Here is a 12,445-nt window from a genome sequence, read left to right as displayed (position 1 = left end):
TTATTCGCCCAGAATATCCGTTAAAGACTTCCTGCTGCATCTCGTGATATTCCAGCCTGGTGCATGATGGGACTGGTAGTTCGTGGCATGGAACTACTGGATGTCAGCACAACGAGTTGCAGCTGGGCCCTTTACTATTTTGGTGGGAGTAGCTCTTGGAACATTAAGAGGGGATTCTTTTCAATGGACTGAGGCATTTTAGAAAGGCTGAGCGCCAAAATCGGTCATGCACAATTCTTGTGAATAAGGCGTCCAGACGAGCCCCGCTGTGTCCGTTTCTCCTTTCTTGAATGGGGAGGCTGCTGTAATATGTTACCATATAGAGAGTATTTTCTAAACATGTAAAATGTGAGGGAGTTTCCAAGTTAGTCCTAGTTAGATACATGATATGGGCTTGCATATTATTATGGACCGGTCGCTATCTCAATTTGAATTATAATAAAGCTCACTTAGGCTATAATTGTTATAGTTTGAGTCATCCATGGTACATATTACTCACATAATATTATTGATATTAATAGTCTTTTCTTTTGTGGACATAGCAAAGTTTTAATACTATACATATGGACATTTATATTTATCTATATACAGGGTATTGGACTTGTTGTCAGACAATATTATTCAGACTGATGTATTTCACATATTTATTTCTATTGGTATTTATGCATGCTTCACATGTATTTTTTCAGCTTGAGTTAATGATGCTCTAATATCCTGATTTTAATTTGCATTCTCAATGACTTGAAAAATCCGACAAAAGCGAATTGTCTCTTTTCTGCATTCAAATAATCAACGCATAGCCTGTTTTTAGTGCTATAGAAACACTTGGGGATTTGCAAAAACTAAAAAAAAATACTTTGAGATCAAGTGCATATGTTAACAAGGCCAGGCTTGGCCGAACCGCGTTACATCTTGTGGACATGCTGTAAATTATAATGAATTGCACTAATGAACGTGGAGTCTATGCTCGGTCTCATTTAAGGATTTCAGGAGTTTGGACTATATATTCCTGTTGGATTCAAATGGGGAGCGTGTCCCGCTCGATTTCCAGAGCAATGCTTAACACTAAGGAGTTTAAGCCATTCAGGGGTGAGAAAGTGATAGGAGGAGGATTGTCTCGTCCCACCAGTTCGGACTGACGATGCATTTTTAAAGAACTATATTGGTAGAAACATGAAATGCGGGCATATTATATTGAAATAGAAACGTGACTGTTAGAATGTAGCTATGCACTCTGTCACATTCCACGTGCTTGGAATTCTCATTGTGGTATTCTGCATTCTCATTTAGTGGATACCGTCCCAAGTCGTTGATCTCTGGATCAAGGAATTCTGACTGCTGGATCCCAGGAGTCCCTTCCACTGAATCCTCAAAAGCGAGCTGCTGGGTCCATGAAGCACTGGTAATAAAAGGCCCAGAATCCTGTCTGCAAGATATTCCCAGCCCCACAGCTGTATCAATGACGTACAGCGGATCAAATCTACAGAATTCCGTAAGCATTAGCGGCAGAGCCGGCGTACGCCAGTCAGGGGTGCAACTAGAGCCAAATTTCAGGGGATGCTGATAAAAATTTCAGGGGGGGGCTAATTCTTCCACTCATAGGCAGGGTGGAGATGCAGGGGCTCTAAGACGGGGTGACAACACAACAAAGCCTCATTAAAAGGTAAATGATCTTTTAAAGACCTGTGAAGTACTTGAGTGCCGTGCTGAGAGCCGCGCACTCAGTGCTTTCACACTAGGGGGCCGTGTTGAGCGCCGTGTTAGTATCGCCACTCAAAAAATTTCACAAAAAAAGGTCCACTTCCAATAATTAATATTCACCCAGAGGACCCCATCCCCCGGGGCATGCCCAATTCTGGAAGGTTTTTGGTAATCATTAGGAAGGGGGGCCATGTGGTCCCCCTTCCCTTGTCCACTTCTGACCCCGGGGACGCCATCCCCCGGTGCCTGGCCTCTTTGTTGGGTACCTTGGGGGAGCCCCAATGCCCCCACGGTCCTGACGGCTCCCTACCTTCTGCAGGAACCGGCATTGCTTTTGGGCAAGTGGAGCTGCTAACATGCAGCTCCCCTTGCCCAAAAGCAATCCTGCTTTGCTTCATTGAAGCAAGAGCAAAATGAAGGTAAGCAGGGTTTGCTATGACAGAGCAGGAGACGTCCTTCCACCCTGTCATAGCAAACAATATTTTCCAGGGGTGGGCTCCCTAGGACACTGCAGGAGCCGGCCCTGTGGGTGGGAATCACCAGGGCCATCAAGGGCTCCAGGAGGGGTGCCACACAGCCCCCCCTCCCTGTATTTTGAAAGCCCCGGGGAGGTGGTGGTCCCCAGGGATTCGAGGGGTCCCTGAGGCCCCCCTGCCTATTTAATTAAAGCCCCGGGGTGGTGATCCCTGGAGTTTAGGGGGGCCCTAGAGTCCCCCCAATAATTACAATTATAAGCAGTCGGTCCCTGGGGCTGCGGGAGGGCCGTGTGCCCTTCCGCACCTAATATACATATCCCCTGGGAGGTGGAGGTCCCCGGGCTGCGGAGATCTGGCAGGCCCCTGAAATATAATTATACGGTTGCCACTGGAAACTGGTCCACCCAGGGGCTCATTTAAAGGAAGTGGGGGAACTTAATTGTTTTTTCTGCCCAGTGTGCATTCGGATGGTTTAAAAAAAAATAATAATGATTTTTGGGCCTGGGGGTCCTTGTGAGTCCCACTGAGCAGGTCAAGGGGGTCAGTGTGTTTCTACCCTGCCTCCTTTTCTTCTTTTTAATCATTTTTTGACTGTTTTCTTCTGACTCAGTTCTACCGAGACACAAGATGGCTGCCAACACTTCCTGGCTTGGAGTGTTGGCAGCCAATCACAGTGAAGCTTGTGGTCATGGCAGCCAATCACAGTGAATCTCATGGTCGGGTGGGTGCACGAACCCACCGCTCCTCCAGCTATCGAAACTTTTATTTTTTGAATTTCTACTTACTTTTTGCCAAATTTGATATAATTCGTTCAGCAGTTCGGGCTGTAGCCTGTAATAAAATTTCCTATGGAAATTAACATGGAGAAAACACTTATTGGGCCACCCCTTTTTTCTCAGCCCCCGCTTGACGAATCACCCCCAAACTTTCATGATAGGAGCTAACCTGGATAGACCTTTTTTGGGAGAATTTCGTGAAGATTCGTCAAACAACGGTAAAGTTATTGGCAAATCAAAAAATGCTTTTCCTTTGTGAACAAGGGGGCCCATTAGGATGTAGGGTGGATCGCCACTGCCCGCATGGTGGTGGCGATCCACCCTACATCCTAGCCCGCCCGCCACCCATTTCCCCCCTCCACATTAGTATGGTGGGGACCAGGCGGAAAAGGGTTTCATATGGTGGCGGTGTCTGCCAGACACCGCCATCCATATCAGGATGCAGGTGGGAGGGTGCCTTTCCGTGGTGGGAAACAGTACAAAAGGGGGTGGTTATGGACGGAGCATCTGAATCAATCAAACACTCACACCCAGTCAAAAGATCTGGGTTTAATCCATCACCGTTCTTTAGCCCACTCTGCCACCCCAGTTCAGACATGGCTATATGCAAATCAGTCTGACCCTGTGCCTCATGGGAACAGTCCAGCCCGAACTGCCAAGCCATGTCTTCCCTGGACCGGAAACAAGCTTCTGAGGACCGGTTTCTGGCATTCCAGCCGTCTTCAGCCCGGCTTGCTTGAATCCAGTGGCAAAGTGAGCAAGGGATTCACGTCTGAGCATACCCTGCCACACTTATGGCGGCCAAAAGCTGTACAAAAGGGGGTGGTGATGGACGGAGCATCTGAATCAATCAAACACTCACACCCAGTCAAAAGATCTGGGTTTAATCCATCACCGTTCTTTAGCCCACTCTGCCACCCCAGTTCAGACATGGCTATATGCAAATCAGTCTGACCCTGTGCCTCACGGGAACAGTCCAGCCCGAACTGCCAAGCCATGTCTTCCCTGGACCGGAAACAAGCTTCCGAGGACCAGTTTCTGGCATTCCAGCCGTCTTCAGCCCGGCTTGCTTGAATCCAGTGGCAAAGTGAGCAAGGGACTCACGTCTGAGCATACCCTGCCACACTTATGGTGGCCAAAAGCAGTACAAAAGGGGGTGGTGATGGACGGAGCACCTGAATCAATCAAACACTCACACCCAGTCAAAAGATCTGGGTTTAATCCATCACCGTTCTTTAGCCCACTCTGCCACCCAAGTTCAGACATGGCTATATGCAAATCAGTCTGACCCTGTGCCTCATGGGAACAGTTCAGCCCGAACTGCCAAGCCATGTCTTCTCTGGAACGGAAACAAGCTTCCGAGGACCGGTTTCTGGCATTCCAGCCGTCTTCAGCCCGGCTTGCTTGAATCCAGTGGCAAAGTGAGCAAGGGACTCACGTCTGAGCATACCCTGCCACACTTATGGTGGCCAAAAGCAGTACAAAAGGGGGTGGTGATGGACGGAGCATCTGAATCAATCAAACACTCACACCCAGTCAAAAGATCTGGGTTTAATCCATCACCGTTCTTTAGCCCACTCTGCCACCCCAGTTCAGACATGGCTATATGCAAATCAGTCCGTGGTGTCAAAGGCATGCAGTGTTTGTGTTTGGGGGCCCGTTGTGGCCCCCAGGATGTTGGGCGTGGGGGTGGCACATGGGGGTAACTATGTCACCCCCCAGCAGTTCCATGCACAACATGGCAGGCACCGCATGGTGCCTGCCATATTGTGCATTTGAGGAGCACAACATGCCTTCCTGGTATTGTGGCGGGCGGTGCTGAGTGCACTGCCCGCCACAATGCCAGGAATGCAGGATGCAACCACCACTGTGGCGGATCCATCCTAATTGCCCACACGGGACCCCCACCCTTATGGCGGACGGTCTCAATCCCCGAAAAGATGGTGGGCAGACAAAGTCAGCCCGCCACCTGCCATCCTAATGACCCCTAGGTTTTAAATATAGCTACCTACTGTCAACCACCAGTAGATAATATATATTTTCTCACTTTCCATGTATCACGGGTTGTATTTCTAAAGGAATTTTGCACTTGTCACTTTACTCGAAAAAGGCTAAGGCCGAAACACGTCGTCTTGGTGCACAATAAAAGTATTGTGCAAGTCCCCCGGTGTGCCGCTTTCTTTTCTTTCCGGAGTTCTGGAGAAGAATACGTGGTGTAAAGAAATTTATGGCCGCTGCTGCTGTCGTAGCAGGTACTGACACCATTTGAAATGTGAATTACCAAGTGCAGCAAATAAGGATATCTATCTATATACCTATATCTATATCTATATTTATATATTCACTGAAAAAAACATAGGTTTCAGCCAAGTTATAGATAGGAATTAGCATTTAAAAAACCTTAGAAATTCACTGAAAAAAACAGAGGTTTCACACATGTTATAGTTAGCTGGACATTTCACTCATACAAAACCATTTAAATTCCCCCGTTATAGTTAGTTCAGCTAACTATAACTCGTGCACCCGCAATGCACTGCTGATGATGTCACATATTACATCACTCATGACATGGTCAGTGACATCACTCAAGACATCACGGATGACATCTCAAATGACATCATTGATGACTTCACTGGTGACATCATCCAGTGAATGTGTGTCTTTCTGAAAAAAAAAATTTTTTTATATATGTATATCTAAAGGTCGATGGAAGAAGAAATGGGTAAATAAGTGTCTAAATGGATGTTTGTTTTGTAAAATTGATTGTATAACTGACTTATTAAGTGTATCTTAGGGAATACATGTATTAGAGAGTAATGTTTAAGTATGTAAATATATGTACCAGTGTCTCACTTTGTCTATAAGTGGCTGCATGGGTTGGTGAGTAGCTACATGAGTGTCTATATGGGTTATTAGTTAGTTTTTTGAGTATCAGGATGAGTGTCTGTATGGTTTGGTGGGGGTATTACTTAGCGAATAGATGCATGAAGGACTGACTCATTGTATGTGTTTTGAAGACAGCATGTGTGCAGGACTATGGGTGGATGGTGTGTATGGGTGTGTTAGTGAGTGAATGACTGTCTCAATAGTATATTTATGAGTAACTGCATATGTTTTAACTAGTATATGTAAGAATTGATGTATAAAAGGGAGTATATGTGAGAGTGAGAGTGAGAGATTGGAAGAGTTCCTGAATAAATAAGTATGTGTTTCTATAAGGGATTGTTTAAGAGAGGAAGTATGTGTACCTTTCTGTAGAAGTAAGTGTAGTGGTGTGTGTATAGCTGTATATGCAATAAATGGATGTTTGATAGTTTATTTGCATTTGTGAGTATGTGTGTGAGTAACTCTATGGATGAGTGCCGGTGTGTAACAGGATGTATAGGTGTATTAGTACATATGATGAGTGAGTACATGTATGAGTGACTATATAGAAGTGTTGGTGAATGAGTGTATGTGTATGTAGATGTTGGAATTAACTGGTATTGGTATCTCCAATTTTTTGAACATTTTAATTTCTATTTATGAATGTGTGTATCAAAGGTTATATTACGGTGAGAGGAGGTCTGCCACTCTTTCACAAGGATGATGTCATCAGTGATGTCATTTGAGATGTCATCAGTGATGTCATGAGTGATGTCACTGACCATGTCATGAATGATGTAATATGTGACATGATCAGCAGTGGATTGCGGGTGCGCGATATATAGTTGGTGCAACTAACTATATATGCGAATTTCAATGGTTTTGTGTGAGTAAAATAAGGTTTTGTAAATGCTAATTCCTAACTATATATGGTCTATAACCTATGGTTTTTTCAGTGAATTTTCAAGGTTTTGTAAATGCTAATTCCTAACTATATATGGTCTATAACCTATGGTTTTTCAGTGAATATATATATATATATATATATATATATATATATATATATTACCTACTGGCGGTCGCCAGTAGGTATATATAGTTAGGATTTTTTCCCTATGGGTTTTTTGAAAATTCTATGTCTAATAACTTTGGCGTTTGTGGACGGAATTGGCTGAAATTTTCAGGAAAATGGCACATTTTGTTTCTGAGCATCCCTTGAAAATTTGGGGGGGGTTCGTCAAGGGGGGGCCGAGAAAAAAGGGGGGTCCCAAAACGTGTTTTTAACATTGAGTTTTCCATAGGGCGGTTGGCCTCACTTTTAGCCCGAACGGCTGAATGGATTTGCACGAAACTTGGCAAAATTGTAGGGACTGGTAGCCCGATGTGCCTTTTGTAGGTCTCAATATATGTGCTCCAGTGGATTTTGAGAAATTAACGTTTAAAAAAATATATATATCTGTAACAGCGGACCGGGCAGCGCTCTGGTTCGCGGACTTTTCGCGCAACGGAGCTTTGTGAAGCGAAGCTGATTGGTTCTCCGGCGTCTGTCAACATTCCAAACAGTCCGTAGCGGCCGCCATCTTGTCTCTCGGTAGGATCGAGAGACAAGAGGAGGCCAAAGCGAAGGGGCAAATGACCATAAGGGGGCATAGTACATTGTCGCTCACCCCCTAGGTTTGATGTGGAGGTTTTAAAAGGGCCCCGCGGGGCAAAAAAAAATAAAAATAATAATAATCGAACAGCTGAATGGATTTGCACGAAACTTGGCAAAATTGTAGGGACTGGTAGCCCGATGTGCCTTTGCTAGATCTCAATATATGTGCTCCAGTGGATTTTGAGAAATTAACGTTCAAAAAAAGATATATATCTGTAACAGCGCACCGCTTCGCGTACTTTTCGCGTTACGGAGCTTTGCGAAGCGAAGCTGATTGGCTCTCCGGTGTCTGTAAACATTCCAAACAGTCCGTAGCGGCCGCCATCTTGTCTCTCGGTAGGATCGAACAGCTGAATGGATTTGCACGAAACTTGGCAAAATTGTAGGGACTGGTAGCCCGATGTGCCTTTGCTAGGTCTCAATATATGTGCTTCAGTGCATTTTGAGAAATTAACGTTCAGAAACAAGATATATATCTGTAACAGCGCTCCGCTTCGCGGAGATAAAATTATATGTGTATTACCTAGCTGTTGCTAACACCAGTTAGCGACGGCTAGTAGAAGATAGCGACCATCTTGGGCCCCACTTTGCATGTGAGTGATATTTATCACTAATGACATGCAAAGTGGGCATGCCAAGATGTTAGCGACTGGAAACAGTCGCTAACATCGCTATCTCCTATTATCAACTTTTGGAAATATTCGAGATAAGCGCGAATATCTCCAAAAGCTACCACCTGCCCTGAGCAGTTCTTAGCCATGTTATCCAATGGGAGGTGGATAACATGGCTAAGAGCATTAGCTCGGTAATGCATGAATATCGCTGAGTTTTCAGCGATATTAATGCATTGCGGCCGTTTTTTATCGTATTTCCGATAAACCTTGATAATAGCAAGGTTTATCTGCGATAATTTCTGACGGTAAAAAAATCGTTGCTAAGCATCGTTAGGGATAAATATCGCTTAACTTTGGTAATATGCCCCAACGTCTGTTAACGTTCGATTCGAAGGAAATCAGGAAGTGTTGAAAAACATTGTCTACGCCATCTTGTCTTTTTTCAAATGCCACACTTTTGTCGTGCACGGCAGCCATTTTAGATGCCTTGACCAGACCCACTCTGTGCACGCTGTCGATCCTTAGCATGGCTCCCCACCCTCGCAAGCATCTCCCCCAGGCAGTGGTCACCCCCGCTCTCTGTCTTATGCATGGGTAATAAACCTCCCCCCATCTGCGCTGCTCTTCCCTGAGAATCACACCCTGTGCCCGCCCGACACCTCCCTTTCGCCCTATTCACTACCGCACCCTCTGATACTCCTTTTCCTCTGTGTCCGATTGTCCAGGCTGGTCCTAGGGTATCAGCTAGCCCTGCAGATGTAGTTTATGGCCACAGCTGTAAAGAATCACCCCTCTTCAAAGGAGTTATAGTAGATCAAGGCCCACACTCGATGAGATCCGTCACAGCAGAAGCGTTGCTATTATCTGAAAACCATCCTGTATTGTGATTGGGGAGGGGACCGAGCCTGAAGCGGAAGATTCCAGGGATGACTCTTTGTACATCAAAGTTTTTACAATTATGTGTCACATTAAAAATATATAGCACTCCGACAAAGTAGTAAGATTATAAAACTTTAATAATTTATAAATATATACAAGAAAACAAAAATAGTAATAACATATAAACATTTTTAGGGAAAAACAACGAAGTAGCGGTCGGCTGTGCGAATAGTCCCAACGCAGCACAACGTCCAGATTTCCGGCATGGGGCGTCGCGGGGGGTGGGTCATCAGTAGCAAACTGTTGTGCGAATAGTTCCAAGGCAGCAGAACGCGCTGAAATCTAGATGACACTAAAGTGATGTCTAGTAAGTTGCCACCCAGCAAATAACGGCATGGGGCGTCGCGGGGGGTGGGTCATCAGTAGCAAACTGTTGCGCGAATAGTTCCAAGGCAGCAGAACGATGGCACCAAGGTGATGTCCAGTAAGTTGCCGCACTGGTTTTGGTATCCTACAATGCTGCTCCGAATAACGGCGCGGGGCGCCCCGGGGGAGGCGGTGAACGGGCCTGTCCAGGTGGAGTGTCATCTGTTGTAGTGGGGCGCCCCTTTACCGTTTCAGTTGCCATTCCGTCCGTTTTTGGTCCACTGTGTCAAAAGCCGCAATTCAGCTGAGTTGCGCCCACTCTTGCGGTGCAGCGATAGGCGGCTGTCACAGGACTCTCAAAATGGCGGCAGGCTGTTTCCTTTTTGGGCCTGGTCCACTGAAATGGCCCTGGGACACCTTGGAAATCGGACGCTTGTCTGCTAGGTCTTGGACCCCATTCTCGAAAGCGTCCCCTCCGCCTTGAGAATTCATCAAAAGTTTTGGGGGCTCCGACTCCTGCAGGCTTCTGGTGGGGAGCGGCTGCCATGATTGCTCGCGGAATGACCACGACTGAGCTACGAGATGGTGGTGCTCTCATGCTGACGCCAGCTTCAGTCTGAAACATCCAGAAACAAGGTGGGGCTTTCATCGTTTGGGAAAAAAAAAAAGTTTTCATCCAATGAAAAGTGTTGTTTTTAGGTCACATGATCAAGCCTTCCATCATTAGGAAACCAAAAGTAAAATGAACCAATGAAAAGTTTTATAAACAAGTCACATGACCTGTTATGCGGCATAGGGTGTAAAATGCGGAGAAAATACGTTGGCACGTGAGGCGGCGTCAGTAGCGGACCGATGTGCGAATAGGCCGAAGGCAACACAACGCGCCAAGATCCGGATGGCACCGAGGTGGTGTCCAGCAAGTTGCAGCACTGGTGTGGCCATCCTACAATGCTGAAAGTCGGCGTGGGGCGCCCCGTTGGCACGTGAGGCGGCGTCAGTAGCGGACCGATGTGCGAATAGGCCGAAGGCAACACAACGCGCCAAGATCCGGATGGCACCGAGGTGGTGTTCAGCAAGTTGCAGCACTGGTGTGGCCATCCTACAATGCTGAAAGTCGGCGTGGGGCGCCCCGTTGGCACGTGAGGCGGCGTCAGTAGCGGACCGATGTGCGAATAGGCCGAAGGCAACACAACGCGCCAAGATCCGGATGGCACCGAGGTGGTGTCCAGCAAGTTGCAGCACTGGTGTGGCCATCCTACAATGCTGAAAGTCGGCGTGGGGCGCCCCGTTGGCACGTGAGGCGGCGTCAGTAGCGGACCGATGTGCGAATAGGCCGAAGGCAACACAATGCGCCAAGATCCGGATGGCACCGAGGTGGTGTCCAGCAAGTTGCAGCACTGGTGTGGCCATCCTACAATGCTGAAAGTCGGCGTGGGGCGCCCCGTTGGCCTGTGAGTTTGCGTTAGTAGCGGACCGATGTGCGAATAGGCCGAAGGCAGCACAACGCGCCAAGATCCGGATGGCACCGAGGTGGTGTCTAGTAAGTTGCCGCACTGGTGTGGCCATCCAACAATGCTGAAAGTCGGCGTGGGGCGCCCCGTTGGCCTGTGAGTTTGCGTCAGTAGCGGACCGATGTGCGAATAGGCCGAAGGCAGCACAACGCGCCAAGATCCGGATGGCACCAAGGTGGTGTCTAGTAAGTTGCCGCACTGGTGTGGCCATCCAACAATGCTGAAAGTCGGCGTGGGGCGCCCCGTTGGCCTGTGAGTTTGCGTCAGTAGCGGACCGATGTGCGAATAGGCCGAAGGCAGCACAACGCGCCAAGATCCGGATGGCACCGAGGTGGTGTCTAGTAAGTTGCCGCACTGGTGTGGCCATCCAACAATGCTGAAAGTCGGCGTGGGGCGCCCCGTTGGCCTGTGAGTTTGCGTCAGTAGCGGACCGATGTGCGAATAGGCCGAAGGCAGCACAACGCGCCAAGATCCGGATGGCACCGAGGAGGTGTCTAGTAAGTTGCCGCACTGGTGTGGCCATCCTACAATGTTGAAAGTCGGCGTGGGGCGCCCCGTTGGCCTGTGAGATGGCGTCAGTAGCGGATCGATGTGCGAATGGGGCCAAAGGCAGCGCAACAATATTTTCTGAATAGAAGACACCACAAGGCGCTGAGATGCCAAGATCCGGATGGCACCGAGGTGGTGTCTAGTAAGTTGTCGCACTTCTGTGGCCATCCTACAATGTTGAAAGTCGGCGTGGGGCGCCCCGTTGGCCTGTGAGATGGCGTCAGTAGCGGACCGATGTGCGAATGGGGCCAAAGGCAGCGCAACAATATTTTCTGATTTGAAGACACCACAAGGCGCTGAGATGCCAAGATCCGGATGGCACCGAGGTGGTGTCTAGCAAGTTGTGGCACTGGTGTGGCCATCGTACAATGGTAAAAGTCGGCGTGGGGCGCCCTGTTGGCCTGTGAGATGGTGTCAGTAGCGGACTGATGTGTGAATGGGGCCAAAGGCAGCGCAACAATATTTTCTACAATATTTTCGGAGTAGAAGACACCACAAGGCGCTGAGATGCCAAGATCCGGATGGCACCGAGGTGATGTCTAAGTTGCGGACCGATGTGCGAATGGGGCCAAAGGTAGCGTAACAAGATTTTCTGTATGGAAGATACCACTAGGCGTTGAGATGCCAAGATTCGGATGGCACCGAGGTGATGTCTAGCAAGTTGTGCCACTGGTGTGGCCATCGTACAATGGTAAAAGTCGGCGTGGGGCGCCCTATTGGCCTGTGAGATGGTGTCAGTAGCGGACTGATGTGCGAATGGGGCCAAAGGCAGCGCAACAATATTTTCTGACTGACACCACAAGGCGCTGAGATGCCAAGATCCGGATGGCACCGAGGTGATGTCTAAGTTGCGGACTGATGTGCGAATGGGGCCAAAGGCAGCGTAACAATATTTTCTGTATGGAAGATACCACTAGGCGTTGAGATGCCAAGATTCGGATGGCACCGAGGTGATGTCTAGCAAGTTGGTGTGGTCATCCTACAATGCTGAAACTCGGCGTGGGTCACCCCATTAGCCTGTGAGATGGCGTCAGTAGCGGACCGATGTGCGAAT

This window comes from Lissotriton helveticus, chromosome 5_1 (assembly GCF_964261635.1).
Source record: "Lissotriton helveticus chromosome 5_1, aLisHel1.1, whole genome shotgun sequence".
In the NCBI taxonomy this organism is placed as follows: Eukaryota; Metazoa; Chordata; class Amphibia; order Caudata; family Salamandridae; genus Lissotriton; species Lissotriton helveticus.
The sequence above is the reverse complement of the archived record's forward strand: the minus strand, read 5'-3'. Positions refer to the sequence as shown.